The 19,769-nt window shown below is 38.5% G+C and overlaps 1 protein-coding gene across 1 annotated transcript in view; it reads left to right on the top strand.

The window, feature by feature from the left end:
• rpgrip1l (RPGRIP1 like) overlaps nucleotides 1-17,497 on the top strand; it is a 34,003-nt gene extending 16,506 nt beyond the window's left edge. The window contains exon 27 of the mRNA XM_066669018.1: nucleotides 16,331-17,497. The gene's annotated coding sequence lies outside the window, so the exon portion shown is untranslated. The remainder of the gene's footprint in view (nucleotides 1-16,330) is intronic.
• Nucleotides 17,498-19,769: the final 2,272 nt, after the last annotated feature.

The raw sequence follows: 19,769 nt of genomic DNA, 5'->3' as shown, positions 1-19,769 counted from the left end.
CACATGCAAATGACCCTGCCACCTGAAAAGAATGAAGGAGGGGAGCAGACAAGAACAGTGTCCCAAGTGGTCTCATTAGGCATTCAGAGTTAAGACGTGGGGTGGGTCATGTTGTCATGTGCAGATGATTGGAGCACAGCCCTTTGACAGCTGTGACAGGCGGGTGGGTGGCCTCCAAACCCCCTCTCCTCTTTTGGCCCATCTGTCATATTGCACTGAGTGTTTCATGCCATTGAGAGAAAATGTACAGGACTAGTCCTCAATTAGGCGCGTTAGCTACAAGAAGGAAATGTCATTTTTACGACATGGACAACCTCCAAGTCCACCAAGGCCACTTACTCACAAGCAGATCCTAAATGAGCCTCAACTGGAACCAGTCACAGAAATGAACCAAGAGCCAATAAGAGCACACTGAGTTTCAACAGACTCACCATGCAAATCCTCAGATCACACTTCTAGATTCATTCCGCCTGTAACCTTGTGTTTCTTTCCTTTTACCTGTTATCCTCGATATCTAAATGGCAGCAGAAGCTCAACCTTCAAACTTTTGCTTCATTGTCTCGAGGAGGCTGATAAACATGGTTAGGTCCAGTGACAGTGCAAGCATGTGCTTGAATGGCAGTGCCTCATGTCAGGACATTTCTTTAGCCTTTCATGAATTGGTAATAGTCTCATTTAAAGCTTTGACACATGTGCCTAAATGGACAGTACGGCAGTGCTTTGCATGTTTCTGCAGTCGACAGGCCCACTGCGGGCACTGGTGCATGATGTTTTCCTCTCACTTCTGTCTCCCTAATCCGTCACCTCTGACCCTGGGCCTGTTCTTAGTGCCTGTGCATGGCGGCCCAGGCTGCCCGCCACGGGTTTGAGTGACTGCCTCTGTGCCGTCCGTAGTGCTGCGCTCGTCTGAGTGTGACTGGCTGAGGCTTGCGCCTGTCTGCCGCTTTCATTACTCTGCTGGAGCTGCTGCCCGCCAGCCCATACCGCCATGCTGCAGGCCTGTCAACCACATGATCAGGAGTGCATGAAGAGATGACCTTGCTCTCTCTGTCTCTCTCTCACCGCCGGATTGGAATATAGGCAGATTCTCACTCTCACTTCAGGAGGAATGTATTCAGATGAGCTACACTAGGGGAAATGGGGGGTTGGGGGGGGGACTAGTTGCAAGGATAAAACATGACCTGCCACTCCAGACACGCTTTAAAGGAGTGGTTTGATGAAAAATCAAATGTACTTCATTTAAAGCTTGAAATTGCATTGGAACTAAAAAGTGACACACTAGGAATGCTAATTTTGGAAAATACTTTTAACTGATGATTAGATGGCACTTATTAATAAACCATAAGTTTAAAATCAAAGAGTTGATCATCAAAATATCATTTTAAAGTCACACCATCTCTAAAACTGTTCAGCTGAGAAAACTGACATTCATGTAAAATACTTCTAGATATAAAAAAAATATTTTGTTCATTGTATGGCTTGTGGAACACAGCACTGATAGGTGGGGTCATGTTTAAACTGGTATATGAAATAAACAAAACATACCCATCTAAACCCTACCCTGTATTTTGTTTGAACTGAGGGGCTGTCAGTTACACTGTCAACGGTGTGAGACCAATCAAAAAGCTGATGAAACTACTGGAATATTCAATAAAGTCTACTGGAAATTCCATATCTTAGATTCACATTAATCCATTAAAAATGACATGACCTGGATAAGCTTTGGCACAGTGTACCTCAGTAACTTTAAAAACTGTTGCTGTCCACCATGTCTTCTGTAATTCTGCACAGCCATATGTGATCTCCCGATATTATTGAGCTCCACACTTTCTCTCCTGGTGAACATGGGTCATCACTTCTATCATTTGCAGATGTGCACTTTTACATGTTTTGTTGTTGTATGTATGCTGTGCCCTCTAATAGTGATCTCGAGCACCAAGATTTTTAGCATTCAATCAGCACTTGTTTTTTTGTACAGCTCAAAATGTTCTTCGGTTTGAATGATAAACAGACCTTTTCAAATAGGAATATGCCCATTGAAAGATTTGTTTTTAATGGTCACTTGAATCCCTAACACACTGACTATTAGAAACAGATGCTAATGGACAGGGAATACACTTCCACTACAGGTGTGCTACATTAACCCTGTAGTTCCAGTGCAAAACAAAAAAGCATACTTCACTCACCAATCAGTCTTTGTTGATTGGACTTCAGGTGGATAAAAGGGATAAATTAGTGCAGAAGTTACTGCTTTAGAGGGACGTCCAAATGCTGAAGGTGAAAATGACTAGTAATGAGCACTGAACATTCACGTGAAATTAGAGTAAGAAGGGGGAACAATGGACTAAGAAAATGAGGGAATGGTGGGGAAAAAAACAACTTGCAGAGCATGGGAAGACCCTTGATATTTTCAGCATTGTACGGACACTAGCTCGCATATCACGAACAGCCACTAGGTGGTGTATGGACATCACTGTTCTCATAATGCGGTCCTGAGTGAGTCTCACTCCGTCCACGGCTCGGTGGTCCAGAGGTGTTAGAGCGAGAGCTTTTTCCGTCGTAGGGCACAGTGTAATCTCTTAACCTCATGCCCAGTCTGCTCTCCTCCCCTGTGTGTCAACCCTGTTACCTGCCCTGATTTACCATAATAATTAGCTAAATAGATCACTACTAGGTGCTTTTAGCTCTGCCTGGCCTTTATTTTCAAACTGTCTCTTTGCGTGACAGCTTTGACATTCCTTAGGTTAAGTAACTTGCTCTCAGGTCATGGGCTTCTGACCTGGTGTTTTTCTTGGCTCTGTATTAACAGCACTTTAATGTATGCGTGGCATGTCACTTCAAAAATTACAAGCTCACTGTTAAAGTTAAAGTTTTTAAGCTACTGTACAAACGTGGGTTAAAAGATTGACTTATGTGCTTCCTCGTAGATTATTTATTTTTGTTTAGTGAGAAGTGGAAGAGGTGTGTATGTGTGTGCGTGAGAGAGAGAGAGAGAGAGAGCAAGAGAGAGAGAGAGAGAGAGAGCAAGTTTACACTTGCTTGTGCATGCATATTGAAGATTTTTTTATGACCTTCACTTTGTCCGTGACACACGAGGACGGCCCTTCCCAGAGCTATGTTTAAGGATATTGATTCTTGCAGACATAAAAATACACTTATTGAGAGGCCCTTAAAAGCATTAGCATCTTCCTGACTGCACTTACACTCCATAATGTCGGACTGCTAAGTCATTGACTGCTGAGCTAAAAACTGTGAAGCTCTGGCTCTTAATCAATGCTTTTCTCACTCTGAATCATTACTTACCCGGTCCTCACCAGCACACACACTCATTCAGGATGTTCTGCAGCAGACAAACTCTTTAACACCCAGTAAGTTTTATTCACACCTCTGAGACTCGTATTTGCAAAGAGTTATGGAATCAATAGCCAGCGGTTCCCTACACTGAAAAAACCTTCAAGCATGTTTCATCTTCGGCATGGGTTGAGTGTTAGTTTTATTGTTTTTAATTGTGAACCGTTGAGTGGCACCAAAATCTTTTTTCATGTTTTTTAATGGATTCCTATATCCTCTTGGTTTGGTATAAGCTCTGTGTCTCAAAGAGACTTTAAAAGAGCATGTAATGTTCTTTTTTTGGGTAAAGTTTAAACATAATAATAATAATAATCATAATAATAATAATTTGCTGTTTTGGGGTGGCACGGTGGTGCAGCAGGTAGTGTCGCAGTCACACAGCTCCAGGGACCTGGAGGTTGTGGGTTCGATTCCCGCTCCGGGAGTCTGTGAGGAGTTGGTGTGTTCTCCCTGTGTCCGCGTGGGTTTCCTCCGGGTTCTCCGGTTTCCTCCCACATTCCAAAAACACATGTTGGTAGGTGGATTGGGGACTCAAAAGTGTGTGTGTGTGTGTGTGTGTTGTCCTGTGAAGGACTGGCGCCCCCTCCAGGGTGTATTCCTGCCTTGCGCCCAATGATTCCAGGTAGGCTCTGGACCCACCACGACCCTGAACTGGATAAGCGGTTACAGATAATGAATTAATTAAATAATTAATTTGCTGTTTTTCAGTTCTATTATTGACTTCTTTGTATTGAGAGTCAAAATGCAGCATAGGCCCAACACTCTTAATTTCATCACTGAACCCGCAGGCTAAACTACAGTATGCTAGAACAGAAAGGTGGATAGGATTTTCTAATATCACAAAATACAGCAAGTTAAACAGACTGTAAATGTCCATGTGTGAGGTGCATGAACTAAGCATGGACTGGGTGTGTTTTGAAACTTTCAGAACACACTGTTTTCCATGAAACAGGCCCTTTTATGTGACGCATTATGCAGTGAGCAGAGCCTGGTGTTTTGTAAAGCTGCACTGTCTTCACAGTAATGAATGTTCATAGCTCCACTCTACTGTAGATACAGGCCAGATAGAGAAGCAGACAGATCAATCTTCATATTAATCATCTGTCCTCCTGACACAGCTCTACAGAGAGAGGTGAACTCTGCCCCTTCCACATTTAAATTACCTGCCCATTGTATCTCCAGCGCTGTAGCTACTGACAATCATTTTCAAAATCCACCTGGGTTGGTTAACCTAAGATTTACTCTCTCTGTGGTTGATATGAGAGAGATTTCTCTGTGTGTGTGAGGAGAATAGGAATTCACTGCATTTTGACTGTAGATTAGCATTAGTAAATATTTAAAAGTGGATGTATCAGGGTCAAGATGGTGGTGTGTCATGTAAGCTGTCGCAGAAGAAATGTTTGGCTATAGACTTTTATAAAGTATTCCGCTTTTAGTTCACTTAGCGGAGTCCCTGGCTAAGATCCGGTTTGTTTTGCTGCATCGGTGTGGTGAAGCGACTGTTATCTCTGGGGATTGTTGTGTAGGAAATGAGAGGTCAGTGAAATGTCAGTGCAATGAAGGAAAACTGGTGTAGAGGCTGTTAGAGTGGAAGTTAAAATAAGAGTGACAATAAACTCTGTCTTTTACATGATGTACTAGTACAAGGAGTCAATACCTGACAACATCTTTATGTAGGCCTTTAACAATGATCAATTAATCATCTGATCATGAATTATTTGAGTTTATCGCAGTCATTTTCTCAGTGATATTTTCATCACAATAAACATTGTAAATTCTTAACCTGTTAAGGTAAATAAACATATTCAAATAATACTGAAAAAGAGTGGATGAGGTGTACCCTGAGCCTTAAACTAAAATAATTGTCCTAGAGCTCAGTGTTGAGTAATGTTTGTTTATTTAATTTGAGCTGTTTACCTCTCAGTTTAATGTAAGATAAGCAATCACATAATATGGCCATTTCAGGCTTGTACATTTATTAGTCAAGTCAAAGTAAACTCTTATATCATTCAGACTATACAATGAGTGCACAGCTAAAAATATAGAAAAAAAATTCCATGATGTATAGAGAATTTTGCAATTACTGATAAATAATGCTAATTACTATTGCACAGCAAAACAGGAAGAGCAAACCTGACACAGTGGTGATAAAATCGTTGAAATATCAAACAAAAATAGCTGCATTTTTAAGGTGATTTCCAATAAATGTGTTCAGACAGTCTGTGGGTGTGTATTCAGGAGTGTATTGAACAGTTCTAAAAGGCTGGTATTTTGTGTATTGTTAGAGGGCATTTAGTAGTCTGATGGCCTAATAGGTGCATACAGTAAAAAAAAAAAAAAATTATTTACAATTTACTTTACTGCAAAAAAAAATATAGCCATTAAAAGGCATCCACGATCTCATGATTCTGAGGCCTTCTGAGTTTAAGAATATATGTCAATTTTATTTAATGTTTTCTTAAATATAATAAGGAACAAATTGAAATATATGAAGTTAATGAAAAAAAAAAATTAACACTATGGGCCAAAATTATATTACCGCCATGGTGGTGCAGCAGGTAGAGTTGCAGTCACACAGCTCCAGGCACCTGGAGGTTTTGGGTTCAAGTCCCGCTCCGGGTGACTGTCTGTGAGGAGTTTGGAGTGTTCTCCCCATGTCTGCATGTGTGTTTCCTCCCATGGCCCTAAAACACACGTTGGTGGGTGGTTTGGTGACTAAGAAAAAGAAGTGTCCCTAGGTATGAGTGTGTGAATTAATGTGTGTGTGTTTGTTGCCATGTGAAAGTCTGGCGCCACCTCCAGGGTGTGTTCCTGCCTTGCACCGTACCCACCCCAACCCTGAACTGGATAAGTGGTTACAGACAATGAATGAATGATGATTCGTGCAGGTGTTTGTGTTTTCATAATCCTGCTGGTACCAGTGATGGAAAAGCTGGTAGATGTTTCAAGTCTGTGAATGAATGCATGTGTTTTGCATTATGTGTATAATTGGCTATAATAATGTTAGCATTACATTATGTGGTTTTGTGTAGTTTTTAAGTGTATTAGGATGATTTTAAAATGGTCAGCAGTTTGAGAGGTTTGACTGAGAGGTAATTGTTAAATATATTGATTTGTTTAGTCTTACAGTGAACAGTTCAGTTCAATTTAAAGTATTAGACCATTTGCTTGGTATTTTTTAATTGTTATTTGGCTCTCTAGAAAGGTACTTTTTCAAATTAAAAAATAGTTTATTATTATTATTATTATTATTATTTTATGTATTATTTTTTTATTTATTTTTATTGTTATTTACTTAATTTAATGTGCTTGTTGCTGTGTGAATTTCCTAGTGAATGAATGACCAGTGGTTTAGTTTTTTAAAGTGTTCACAATGTTTACATGGGTGAATGAGTATTCCCTTTCACACCTTGGGAGAATAAGCTGAATAAATTTAGGAGTCTGTTGCCCTTTGGATTAGACATTAGATGTCATTGGTAAGACAGGCCGTTCTACATTGTTAGTGATTAATTGAAAACAACGGACATACACTTGAATAGCGTTTAATGGTCCAACGACCTAGCAGGAAGTAAAAGGAGTGCATGGAAAAGTACTGGACTCGTGTGTCAATGTGTGCTTCTGTTCCCAGTTGGGATAGACACCTTAGCCTATGTTTTTTTTTTTTATGTTTACAGTTTGTTTTAGATGCATTTGACTGTTGATTGCAGATTCTTTTAGATGCCTGGAGAGTTACCCCACCAGAGGCCAACATATTTCTCCAGGTGCTCTAGTTTTCTCCCACAGTAAAAAAAAAGAAGGAAAAAACACACACTCATTGGTAGGTGGATTAGCAATTCAAAAGTGTTCATAGGTGTGAATGTATGAGTGTGTGTCACCTCTGCAAATGACTGGCGCCCCCTCCAGGGTGTGTTCCTACCTTGAGTCCCAGTGATTCTGGGTAGGCTTCGGACCCACCGACACACTGAATTGGATAAGTGGTTACAGACAAAGAATGAATGAATGAATTAATGTATATTGTATCAATGGGTGGCACTGAACAATTTCACACTGCATTTTGAAATAAAATTTTCATCTTCAGTAATGCAAAATAAAATAAAAATTCCTTATCTATGAAATTGCAATTTTGTAAGAGAGGGAAGAGATATTCTGTAATATTTAATTTATGTAAATTTAAGCCCATATTTTCAAATGAGGACCAAAACTAAAAAAAAATTATTAAAATAGACACACTTTGTTCTGACAGTGATGTTATGTACAGTTCCAATATAGGAATCATTATGCAAAATTAATTAATCACAAGAATTTGTGGTTTGTTAATTCTGTCGAACCTTTATTTTTACCAACAGATGGACATAGACCAGATTTCTAATGTTTTCACGTAACATCTTGAAAATGTTCAGGGAATGTGTTCAAATCTCATTCTGTGGTGGGCAAAGCTAGGAACCACTGCTGAATGTGTTTAACCTTCAATCCCTCAGACTGCATTTGATGAAAAAACATCATATTAGTCATAAATACAGCCACGTAGGCTTGAGAGTATTTTAGAAAAACAGTATTGCTTAACACAGTCTGCCACAGTTTCAAGAAATCAGCCTGAACGGTGTGGACTGTGAGGACTGTTAATGCCTCACACACACATCAAGGCTTTAAGATTATTACACAAAGAATAATGAATTTCATGCACAGCAGCTTGCAATCCAATCAAATGAAAGCACCGTATCTGTACACTATATGCACACCATGTGCATAGATGCATACATTTGTATATACTAAATGCTATTGCCAACATTACGTTTATTAGCTGTTATTGCATATTATTATTATTATTATTATTATTATTATTATTATTATTATTTGGTTCGTTTGTTTTTACACTCCTATTCTTTATGGCAAATCAATGTTCACTTATGTATCTTAGAACTGATCAAACTGTACACAGACTGCATAGTATGAATATACTATGCTATATACAAATGTTTATCTTATGTGTTAAGCCATGCATCTGATGCAAAGGCATATATTTTGATGTTAGAGGTTTGAATGTATCAATGCCTTTTCCTGGGAAGTATATGGTTATTTCAGCAAGACAAGGCCAGGCCTCATTATGTACATTACTACAACTGTGTGTGTGTGTGCGTGTGTGTGTGTGTGTGTTTGTACTGGACTGGCCTCCCTGCAGTCCACATCTGTCTATTATTGAAAATATTTTGCATATCATGAGACAATGTTGAACAACTGAAATCCTGGGTCATGCAATAATGAAAAAAATATCCACTTGTAAAACATTTAGTATCCTCAGTTTCAAAACCTTTAAATAGTGTAAATAAAAGAAAAGGCAATGTAACACAAGGTTAAACATGCCTCTGTCCCAGCTTATATTAAGTGTGTTTAAGGCAAAAATGTATATTTTTAAGTTTAAATTTACAAGTTTAAAGAGAATAAACAATTCAATGAGTCTTATTTTTACTGCAATTTACACAATGTACCATTTTCTCTGGAACTGATACTCATTCATTACTGTTGAAACTATTTAAAATCATTATCATTCAGTGACACTGGTGCTGCTATACATATCTGTATACATATATGGCATTGACTTGGTGATCAGGATTTGGCTTGCTCTTTCAAAATAAGTCCCTTTCTTTCCCCCTCTCCTTTGCCCCACATCTCTCTCTAAGTGTGTGCACATTCCTGGACCAGAGTAGCACTTCCTTCACATTTCTAGCAGACTGCAGTCAGTTTTGATGGTGGCACTGGGATTGCCAAAGGTGCTGTAGCTTTAGCCCTGCTGCTTGTCGCAGTGTTTGTCTGCTCTGTCAGCTTTATGTGATCAGGTTGTTTCTGGGGCAGGTGTCAGGCAGGTAGTGTTTATGAGGAGTTTACTAAGTAAATACTGTGATCTGTCTTCAAACTGCCAAAGACACTCTAAATCTACTGCCGTCTGCTGCTCTGTATGATGGAGGGCCTCTGGCTCGAAGCTTAAATGGAGAAATTTTTTTCTCTCAACGTCTCTTGAGCATGTCATCTTTTTCTTTTTCTCTCTCCCCCTCAGATTCTCTCTCTCTCTCTCTCTCTCTCTCTCTCTCTCTCACTAGTGCGTGCACACACTCTCTCACACACACACAGAGTACAGCGATTGCATTTATTTTGCAGACAGTTAATTCTGTCACAAAGGATGCTGAGCATGCTAATTTAACATTTCTTTACGTATAACCTGATTTCTTGTTGACAAAAGGAAAGACAACAAGAAATTAGATTTTACATGCTGCCTCGCTTGCATAAACAAACAAGAAAGAAAGAACAAAAGATTTGCTCCACTTCAGGTCTGTTCTGAGTGTGCAAATAAGACATTTGGCAAGAAGAAAGCTGTTTTATTGCAAATGTGTTATCGCTCAATCTAAGGCAGGGAAGATAATCTGTGTAAAAAGGGATTATAAAGCCTATCTGCACAAAAATACCTTTTAAAATGCCTTCTGAAATATGTTAATAACGTGTTATGTTCATTAATATTCAAAATTAATCTCATTAATTATTTAGTCATGACAACTCACACACTGGATCAGGTTTCAATATGTGGCTTTTATTCTTTTTTTTTTTTTTTACACGCATGGACAGACTGACTGTTGTTCTCATGATTGTGCTAATCCCATCTGATGAGATGTAGTCTGTTGGAATTTCTGAGTGATTTGATGGATTTGACATGCATACCACAAGTTTCTTTCTTTTTTTTTTTAATCTTTGGTGTACACACACTAGATGTGTGTGAAGTAGCACAGCAGAAGTGTGCTTGCCCAGCTGTGTGTGGATTGGCCTGCAACGCTTTTTGACCATAGTTAGTTGACATGAGTAATGACATAATAAATCTGTGTCTTACTCCAGTCTACATATTTTACATTTCACCCTTATATCTGTATATTGGGTTTTATTAGTTTATTAGTTAGTTTATTGGCTCTTTAGACTTTAGAAAGGTTCTCCACAGTCATGCTTGTCAAATACAGAATTGTTTTCTTAAAGGAAGATCTCTTCAGAGGTTCTTTGCATCAATCCAAAGTCTTTTTGGCCCCTTTATTTTTAATGTCACATAAAAATATATGAAAGTGCCAAAATACAGTAATGTGCAGAAAACAGGGACCATTCATTTATTTGATTTCTTGTCAATTTAGCCATTAAGTACAATTTTTACCTCAACAATATCATATTATCCAAACTTCTAAACCTTTTAAAGTTTAATTATTTCTTATTATTGCCCATATGCTTCCAAACACATTCAGTGATACTGACAGCTAGGCATTCTTTACGACACACAACATCATGTTTTTACTTACAGAGGAAGGATGGAGAGAAACATGTATTTGTTGTTGGGCCAAAGTGGAGCTTGATTTTATTTCTTTGTTTTTAAAAATGTATATTTTAAGCATTATTTGTAGGATAATGGTTATGAAGGTAGCTTACTAGGACTGCATGTGTATTAAGAGAATTGTTTTCAACATATCTTTTGGGACTACTTGGTTTTTTTTACTGTCTTCCATAAAATCACCTCAGAAATATCTTTTAAAAATAAGTAACATAATGGCCACTTTGTCAGAACAAATTTTGAAAAACAAAATAGGGGTCTCTACTGATATCATGTGTGGGTTCACTCTTATTTTGGTTTTTATTTTCTAGTTTTTATGTTTTTACTCTCCTTGTCTAGTGGAAGTTGGATTGCAGTCTGATTCAGGTGAAATCTGCTCTGGATTAGAGTTTAATTCCCATCTCTGTACTTTTATACATGGCCTGTACGTCTTTTCAGTCTTGCTTTTACTGATGTGTAGCTTTTATGGTGCTGTCACTCTTAACATCACTTTTTTTTATTTTGTTTTGGCGTGCCCATATTTTCAGCAGCTCCTTATTGAATTTCATTGCGATTCCTTAGCTTTAAAGTCGCGTGATCTAAGATTTCATTCACAGCATGCCATCTGTAAATATTACTGTCATGGTCATGTCAATAAAAAAAACATCATTACTTTCATAAGGTTTTATAAAACAGATCGTGACCTTCTGGGTCTGCTTTCCATCAGAGGACAGAACAGACTGCAGCTGATGAGAACAAGACTGAATGCTGGGCATAGCAGCTCACTCTTCTCTTATCTCCGACTTCTCCAGTTTATCATTCACCCAACTGTTTTATTGACCCCGGAGAATTCTCTCTGGCTCTTTTGCTAAAAGGAAATGTTTTCTATGTGTGCATATCAGGACATTTAGTAATAGTAATATTACCTATAAGACCTTATAATATTGTGTTTTATCACTGTATTGCATTTTTGCATGGGTGTGTGTGTATATATATTATTACTATTAAGACAAGAACTTAATACACTGTGTGACAGATTAATGGTATTACTTTGTCTATCCAAAGTGTTCTGGAAATAGAGCTCTGTTTTATGCTGATTAGAAGCAGACACTGTACTGTGGTGTTAATCAGTAGTTTTTATTGTTTTGGTTGGTTATGGCAGCCTGGGCCATCTTTTGAAATCTGTCGGAATGATTGATTAGGCCTTTTGTTTCCTGTTGCCCTTGAGGGCAGAGAGTCAGTATATCCATTATTTATGGCTGCCTTAGTGCTGTGAGGTCCCATCCTGCCTCACTACTGCTCTCCTGCCTTTACGACATTTACCTCTGCTGAGAGAATGTTACTACGGCCGTGCACTCTATCAGGATTTAACCTGACCAGAGCTCGGTTTTACTTGTTCACTTTTAAAACTGTTGAGCAGAATTTACTGCACTCCTGGAACTGAACACTTTGTTGGCTGTAATTCTCACTGAAAAGATCTGCTATTGATCTGAATGTACTGTCCTGTACAAAACATTTTCAATATTTTTTTTGACCTGATTGTTCTCCGATTACGTTAAAGTTATGTTAAAACCAAGCACACCATTGTTTTTCTTGTGAAATTCCCAATAAGTTTGATGTGTCACATGACCCTCTTCCCATTGAAAAAACAAAAGTTGGATCCAAAATGGCCAACTTCAAAATGGCTGCCATGGTCACCACCCATCTTGAAACGTTTTCCCCCTCCCATATACTAATATGCCACAAACAGGAAGTTAATATCACCAATCATTCCCATTTTATTAAGGTGTATCCATATAAATGACCCACTCTGTATATACAGTACTGTGCAAAAGTCTTAAATATATATATATAATCACAGTAAACACAAAGAAATAATAATATCAATCAAATAAGAAATATAAAATATTTTTTTTCTATTAAGTAGTAGGTGTGAGTGAATATGAAGAACAACGTTTTGTTCAGATTCTCCTTGATTGCATGAATTTGTTAAATCAACAGCACATGTTATTTAAAATCAAAGTATGGGCAAACAGTCTTCCCTCTGATAGCGTAGCTTAATCTTTACCTCAGAATCAAGAACTTGGAGGAAGGGAGCACTTTCACCTCTCATATATAGCTTCATACTTCATAAGCACACACATCCTTGATGGCTGATGTGTTAAGTCAGGTTATCATGCACTTTAACCAGGACTAAATATGAGAAGTGATAAGGAAGCTGTTTATGCCGGTCAAAAAAAGAGGAAAACCAAAAGAGGTATTATAAATGTGTATAAATAATTTGTTTAGTTTTACTTTCATCAAGCACTGCTTTAATAGACAGGCTGCCCATGATATTTATATAAAAAAAAATATAGAACTCATGGTAGCTTCAGAGAGGTTTGTGCTAACCGAGTGGTGGTGAGACTACTGAAGCTGAATATTCCGAACTGGACAAAGTTTCAGCAGCATTCATTTTGTGTGTCTTTGGGCATTTGTCCCAGCCATATTCTCTGACAGCTTTTGGCGCTAATTGAGAGTGAATGTGTTTTTCCACCTGACGTTCCATTAGCGAGTCAACATCCTCCAGGCTGGAGTTGTGTGCTGGCTGATAGTGCACAGAGTAGGCATTTATCAGTGAGCCGGGCGCATGCTCGCTGCACCAGCCTCGCCCATCAAACTGACACTTCTGACAGTTCTCCCACGGAGATGTTGACGTACAGTTAGTCAAACTAACATTGCCATGTGATTGGCATGTCATAAATACAAACAAGCTCATCTGATGATATTCTCTGTAATTGCTGTGTGCAGAGAGACAAGGATAAACAATTTGGGTTGTCAGCCGTAATAAGGCTATTTATAATTGACTGAAGACTCTCCAGAGTGGTATGACTGATCTCTTGTTTCAGTGCTTTCTGTGCTCTACTGTCTTTTGTGTTGTGATATGACAGTTTAATTGCATTAGACCTGTCTTTTGCATTAAGGTTATGTGCTTTTGTTGTAGGCCTTCTGAGTTATCCGACTGCAGCAGCTGTTGTGGGGAGACTTAAGAAAATGGCAACCATCAGAGAGTGTTGTGTTTTACATCTTTTTATACTCAACAGATGTTACAGTTTCTGCTGGACTTTTTTTCAGCATTACCTCATTTTACTTCGAAACTCACCTCAGTAATAAAGGCAGGAACCTAATTAGTGAAGTCAGTTGTTTGAGCACATTTATATCCGGGGAAGCTGTGGCCCTGAAACAACTGAGCTGAGTTCTCATGCTCCACAAACTTGAAGACGTGTTTGTGCCAGTGACTATTAAAAGTGCCATAAACTATAAATCCTATGAAACGGCTTTACAACAACAAAGTGTTGACCTTGTCGTTTGATTCTCTATAAATCTGAAAGAAACAATGGTTTGTTAAAATCTTAAACAGCAGCAATCAGTAATCTGAAGATACTGGTGTTGAAGTTGATGATGTAAACAAAAGGACCTTTAAAACAGTCACTTTCTTCTTTAGAGTTTCATGACTAAATTGCACTTTACTACACTGAATAATTAATATTTACTTCTTATTCTCTTTAATGATGCAGAGAGAACATGAATCACTACTATTAAATTTAACATTCTGCTGTTCTACATATGTGAATCTATTAATACTGTATCTTAATCGCAGCGCTACTGCATTCTGAAGGATAACAAAGATGTTACAGATTAGATTACTTGGCCTTCATTACTTAATATAGTAATGATTTCCCTGCAGTCTTTTTCTTATTATTTTCACAAGTGCTTGAAGATATATATATTATGCTTTTCTAATAGCCTACTGCAGCCAAAACATCCCTGAGACTACTGTGAATGTCTAAATAATGATAGACATATAATCTATTGAAAACGGTGCTTTATAGACTTTTTGTGTTTAAGCAGTAGTCTGAGGAATAGCATTATATCCCTGAGCCTCATCAGTTTGACAGAATGTATGACATTACTTGTCTTCCCTATTTTCTTTCACTATATACTTCCTGTCTAATATCAAAAATGCATCACATAGATGAATATTCATGTGGCTGCAAGCCTAGCCACTGATCCAAAGGCTAATAAATACAACCAAGCTTGTGTTTATGAAACATTTGCTTTGGCTGACAACAAAATGATAAAACCACTAAAAAGAAAAGCAGCAAGACTGATGTGAGTTGTCTAGATAGTTAAGTAGCTACTTTACATACTTTTCATATATTTCCTTATCATTTGAGCAATTCATTTCTGTAATACATCAGCAGTAATATAGGCTATCCATCTTATTTTTGCATTCACTCACAAGTAAACAAACAAAACATTAAATCCGCTTGCACCAAATAAACAGCTAAAACAGTTTTTCAAAATTCCTCCCACCTTCAAGGTTTGTCATAAGAGGGTGTTCCCCTACTATTTAAAGAGCAACTACAATCATTCATTCATTCATTACCTGTAACCGCTTATCCAGTTCAGGGTCGCGGGTGGTCCGCAGCCTACCTGGAATCATTGGGCGCAAGGCAGAAACAAACCCTAGAGGTGGCGCCCGTCCTTCACAGGGCAACACACACTCACTTATGGACACTTTGATTTGGTCGCCAATCCACACGCCAACGTGTGCTTTTGGACCATGGGAGGAAACAGGAGCACCCAGAGGAAACCCACGCAAACACGGGGAGAACACACCAAACTCCTCACAGACAGTCACTCGGAGCGGGTCTTGAACTCACAACTTCCAGGTCCCTGGAGCGGTGTGACTGTGACACTACCTGCTGCACCAGCGTGCAAAAAAAAATTGGTCTAAGCATTAACCTATCACCAGAGGATGTCTGTTTCAATGCCTTGTGATGCCCCTGCCATCTAAGGCTGTGAGTCCTACAGAGCACTGTTGGCCTCATTCCCTGGGCGGTTGGGATGGCCTTTCCTCTGCCCACACCTCTGCCCCCTGTGCTAGCTAATGTAACAAAAGAACAGAGTTTGTTATATAAGCTGACTGATGCTCATGCTAGCTAGCACTAAGAGTATGAGGAGAGTAAAGCTGCGTTGGTGGCTGATCGAAAAGATAAATCGAAAGCTGATCGAAAGCCCAGCATCCATGTTCAGTGCTCCCATTTTTCAAAGTTCAATCAAAGACAGTTAGCTGAAGCTATGTGGTTCTGTTAGGCTTTACACTACAAAATCTCTCTCTAAAGACTACTAAGCATGTTTACGACAGATGAAACAATAGCTACATACTTCCTTTGACTTAAACGTCCAGGCCACATATTTACATACATGTAAACCACATTAGCTGTGTATTCATTTCCTTAGCATGTTTCTTAAAATGGTGCTCAACCAGTCTGAACCATTAGCCTAGAAACTGATCTAGGATAATCAATACAACATAACAAAAACACATACTATTTATAATGTGGCTTCTGTGGCTGTTTTTCTTTTCTGGCAACATATTTGCAAGCCTCCTTTCGTATTAATTTGTACTAAAACTATCTAGACCTACCAGATGTGAGCATTATGTTTTAAGATTGATATAAAATGATACCCGTACATATAGCTGAGACTGAAGCTCCAGAAATTCTAGTCACAAAAACTAGCAAAATAATCAACCCTGCAATATGCATTCCTTGTTTTCTTAACAAGAGCTCTGATTTTGTGTTTTGTTTTTTTTATCAGGCAAACTGCAACAAAACCATAATGCAAGGCAACCTGGGCTTCTCTCCCATCTGAAGATCCAAAGAGTGTGCCCTGATGATGCTTGTGAAGGGTCTGTTTGCATAGATGTCTTTGATCTTCTCGACACATAATTATTTATTTGTTTCTTCACTGATGACTAGAGTGGGCATCTGTGCAACATGAGCTCATAATGTTCCAAATGGCCAGCATCCACAAGGGAACACTTCAGTGGTGACTACATTTTTGTGCTTTTCCTTGGAGGGTCAAGCATGCCATCCCCTAGTGAGGATTGATGAGCTTTGGCTTTTGTAAAGTGATGTGGTCAACATGCTTTTCACCAGTTCTTTGTAAGGAGTAGGCACTGTGTGGTGTTACACAGAATAGTTAGTTTAACATTACCTCAACCTATTGTCTTGGCAGACTGGGCTAGCATGAGCTGGCATGAATTTTGCTTTTGATAAACATTATGCAAATTGCAAAGAAATTACTCAAGCTTGCCACACTGGAGCTTACACTTTAGTGAGGCCCATCCAGGTCAGTGTTGATATTTGTGATGTTTTCATTCAGTTAAGTATATAAAAAAACATAGACATAGCAATCATTCAAACTTTGCTGAGATACTCACAAAATCTGATATAATCCAGTTTATTATGCAGTGAACAAACACTAGCCACCCCATTCCAATAGTTAGAATTATTGCTTGCTTGAGTTATCCTGTAGCCTAACCTGTACCCCACTGCACTTGCAAGCCAGTGGTTTCATTGGGGTCTGCTGGGGCTAGCAAGTCAAGCCCTTAAGTTGCCTTAGCTTCCTAGTCAGCAATTCAGGTGGCAATATTCCCCACTTTTTATGTCCAGTAGAGAACTGCCAAACACACGTTCCCTGAATTTGGAACAATAAAGACTCTCATAAACATAGACAAACAAAAAAATGTTTTTTGGTCCTGAAGAAGACCGCAGCAAAAACTGGTCTATTGTAATTGTCTTTTTTTCTTCAGATGTATTTAAAATATAATGAGAAACCAAACCATGAACCCAGAATGTTGAATCCAGTTTAATTTTACCAGTGTATTTTACAGCCCTAGTTTCCAGATTTTAAATATTCAGAGCTGTGAATACAAACTCAGGTTCAACTTATGATATTTAGATTTGCAAGTTAGGCTGAACATGAAGCACCCAGGCCTCCTGGGAAGACATCAGTGCTACCAGAGTGCTTGAACTCAGCAATTGCATTTCAGTAGTTGCATCAAAATGTATTAAGATAAATATTAAATTATCATTGTGTGTCTTATCCACCATTTTCTCTTATAAACTCAGCTGATCTCCACACACATATTGTGGGGAAAAGCTGTGTGATTTGGCAAATGAGTTTTATTATTCTGACAGCATTTACTTTTTCCTCAAAAGCCAATGTGTCCCACCTTTGGCCTTACTGACATCAAACCTGAAGGTCTTGTATTAATAACACATCATTTTAAAAATTCTGAAACTGAATTTGTTTAATATTTAATATCACTTTAAATATGTGAAATTGAAATGTCAGATTTTAAGCTTCTTAAAGTTTGTGCATCCCAGTAAAATACTGTTGAAAATGCTGCATACGTGAATGATGCAATATTACAATTATTTTCATTTTGACATGCAACATTCGAGGATCCTTGTTGCCTCCTGATGCTCTTTCTTTAATATGATTCAATATATAGAAGAAACAGCAACCTATGTTTCTTAAAGAAATAGTGGACTGATGGATATTTGAAGTGTAATGACAGTAGATCTCTAATGGGATAGTACTAGCTCAATAAGAAACCAGCTATAGACTTCCATACACAACTGTGCACAAACTGCGCTTCATTCCCTTGACAGCTGAATGGAACAGCAGGAGGAGCGAATGATATTCAGCTCTCCTGACCTGTGTGTCTGCTGGGCGACCTCTCTGGTGACACGTCCAAACACAATACAACTGCACAGCCTGATCATGACAGGCCAACACTGGAGCCTCCTCGTGGATTCAGAACTGCAGGCCCAGCTGGAGTTGGGCCTTTGAGGTTGATGCTCTTTCATTTGTTTTTACTGGCTACTTGTTTGCTTTATGAATAGTGTGCACTGAAACTGTTGTGTACCATGTGAGATGACATAAGGAGGATTAGTTGATAACATGGTGAAACCCTGTAAATGGTAGCAAATTAAGTAAAGAGTAACAGAAAAAGTTAGTATAGTGACTTTTGTCTTCATAGTTTAGATATTCAGCTACTCTAAATGAGTCCTTGGTGGTATCCATGTAGCCAATGGCATTGTAATTCTTGAGACAGGAGGGTTGTTAAAATATTTTTCACAGGACTTCCCTAGGGCCTGTTTGAACTGAGCTGAAACAGATTTCCTCTTTTTATAACCAATGAGGAACACAAACCCACTTCATTCTGCCTCACTTCTTCTATAGACAGCATATGGCAAAGCAGGAGTGCAACAGTTGGTTCAGTGGAGGGCTACAGATTTGTACAAAGAAAAGCCCAGACATCACTGGCATTCCAAATAGGAGGCAGGCACAGCCTCTTTTATTGGCCCAATATGTTGGTGCTTTTCCACAGAGAGCCACTTTTGTTCCCATATCCTCCAGCATTCAGACGCATGTTTTCAAATGTTTTACACCTCATATAGCACTTTGTATTTGTCAGGCACACTTTGACACAGATGTAAGTGATGTTACTGTTTTGAAAGAGTCCAGCAACAGAGGAGGTTCTTTTTTGATCTAACCAAAGAATGCTCAGCTCTAATCCGTGAGAGACGACCAGGATTTTCTCCCCATGAATATAATTCAAGTTTTAAAAGTTTTAAACATGATAACTTAACTAGCACTTAGCTATTGCACCAGACTTTGCAGTATTCAATTCAGATTTATTTATAGAGTGATTTTTACAGCTGGTGTTGTCACAGGGCGGCTTTATGCAATTTCGGGCCCTAGCCCCAAGTGAGAATGCTGACAAGAATGTAGCAAGGAAATTGCCCCTCAGAGCATAAGGAAACTCCTCAAACATTTTCACAATAATTTTAAAATATATACATTGAAAACACTGCAAAACACTGGGTGCTTGACTAATTGTGCATTGATATTATCAAGGCAGTAGTTTGAGTAATTTCATTTAAGTATGGAATCTGAGAAATCTCCTAATAAAATCACATTTTATATACATGGTCTCCCATCTACGATTGGTAAAGCTTGTTAAGCTCAGTTACACATCATATATATCCAGAGAATATAATTGGAAACTTCTTACTATAATTGGAAGGAATGATTGAGTACAGTTTTTACAAATGAACATATGTCATCAACCAGTCATGCTACTGTTGTATTAAGATCTAAAGAGGCATGGTTTGTATTGCAGCACTGAACATTTTAGGGTTGTACAATCATAATCCTTTTAATATATCATCCCCACTCTTCA

The sequence above is a fragment of the Hoplias malabaricus genome, chromosome 4 (genome assembly GCF_029633855.1).
Source record: "Hoplias malabaricus isolate fHopMal1 chromosome 4, fHopMal1.hap1, whole genome shotgun sequence".
NCBI classification, from domain to species: Eukaryota; Metazoa; Chordata; class Actinopteri; order Characiformes; family Erythrinidae; genus Hoplias; species Hoplias malabaricus.
This window is presented reverse-complemented; position numbering and strand designations above follow the sequence as displayed.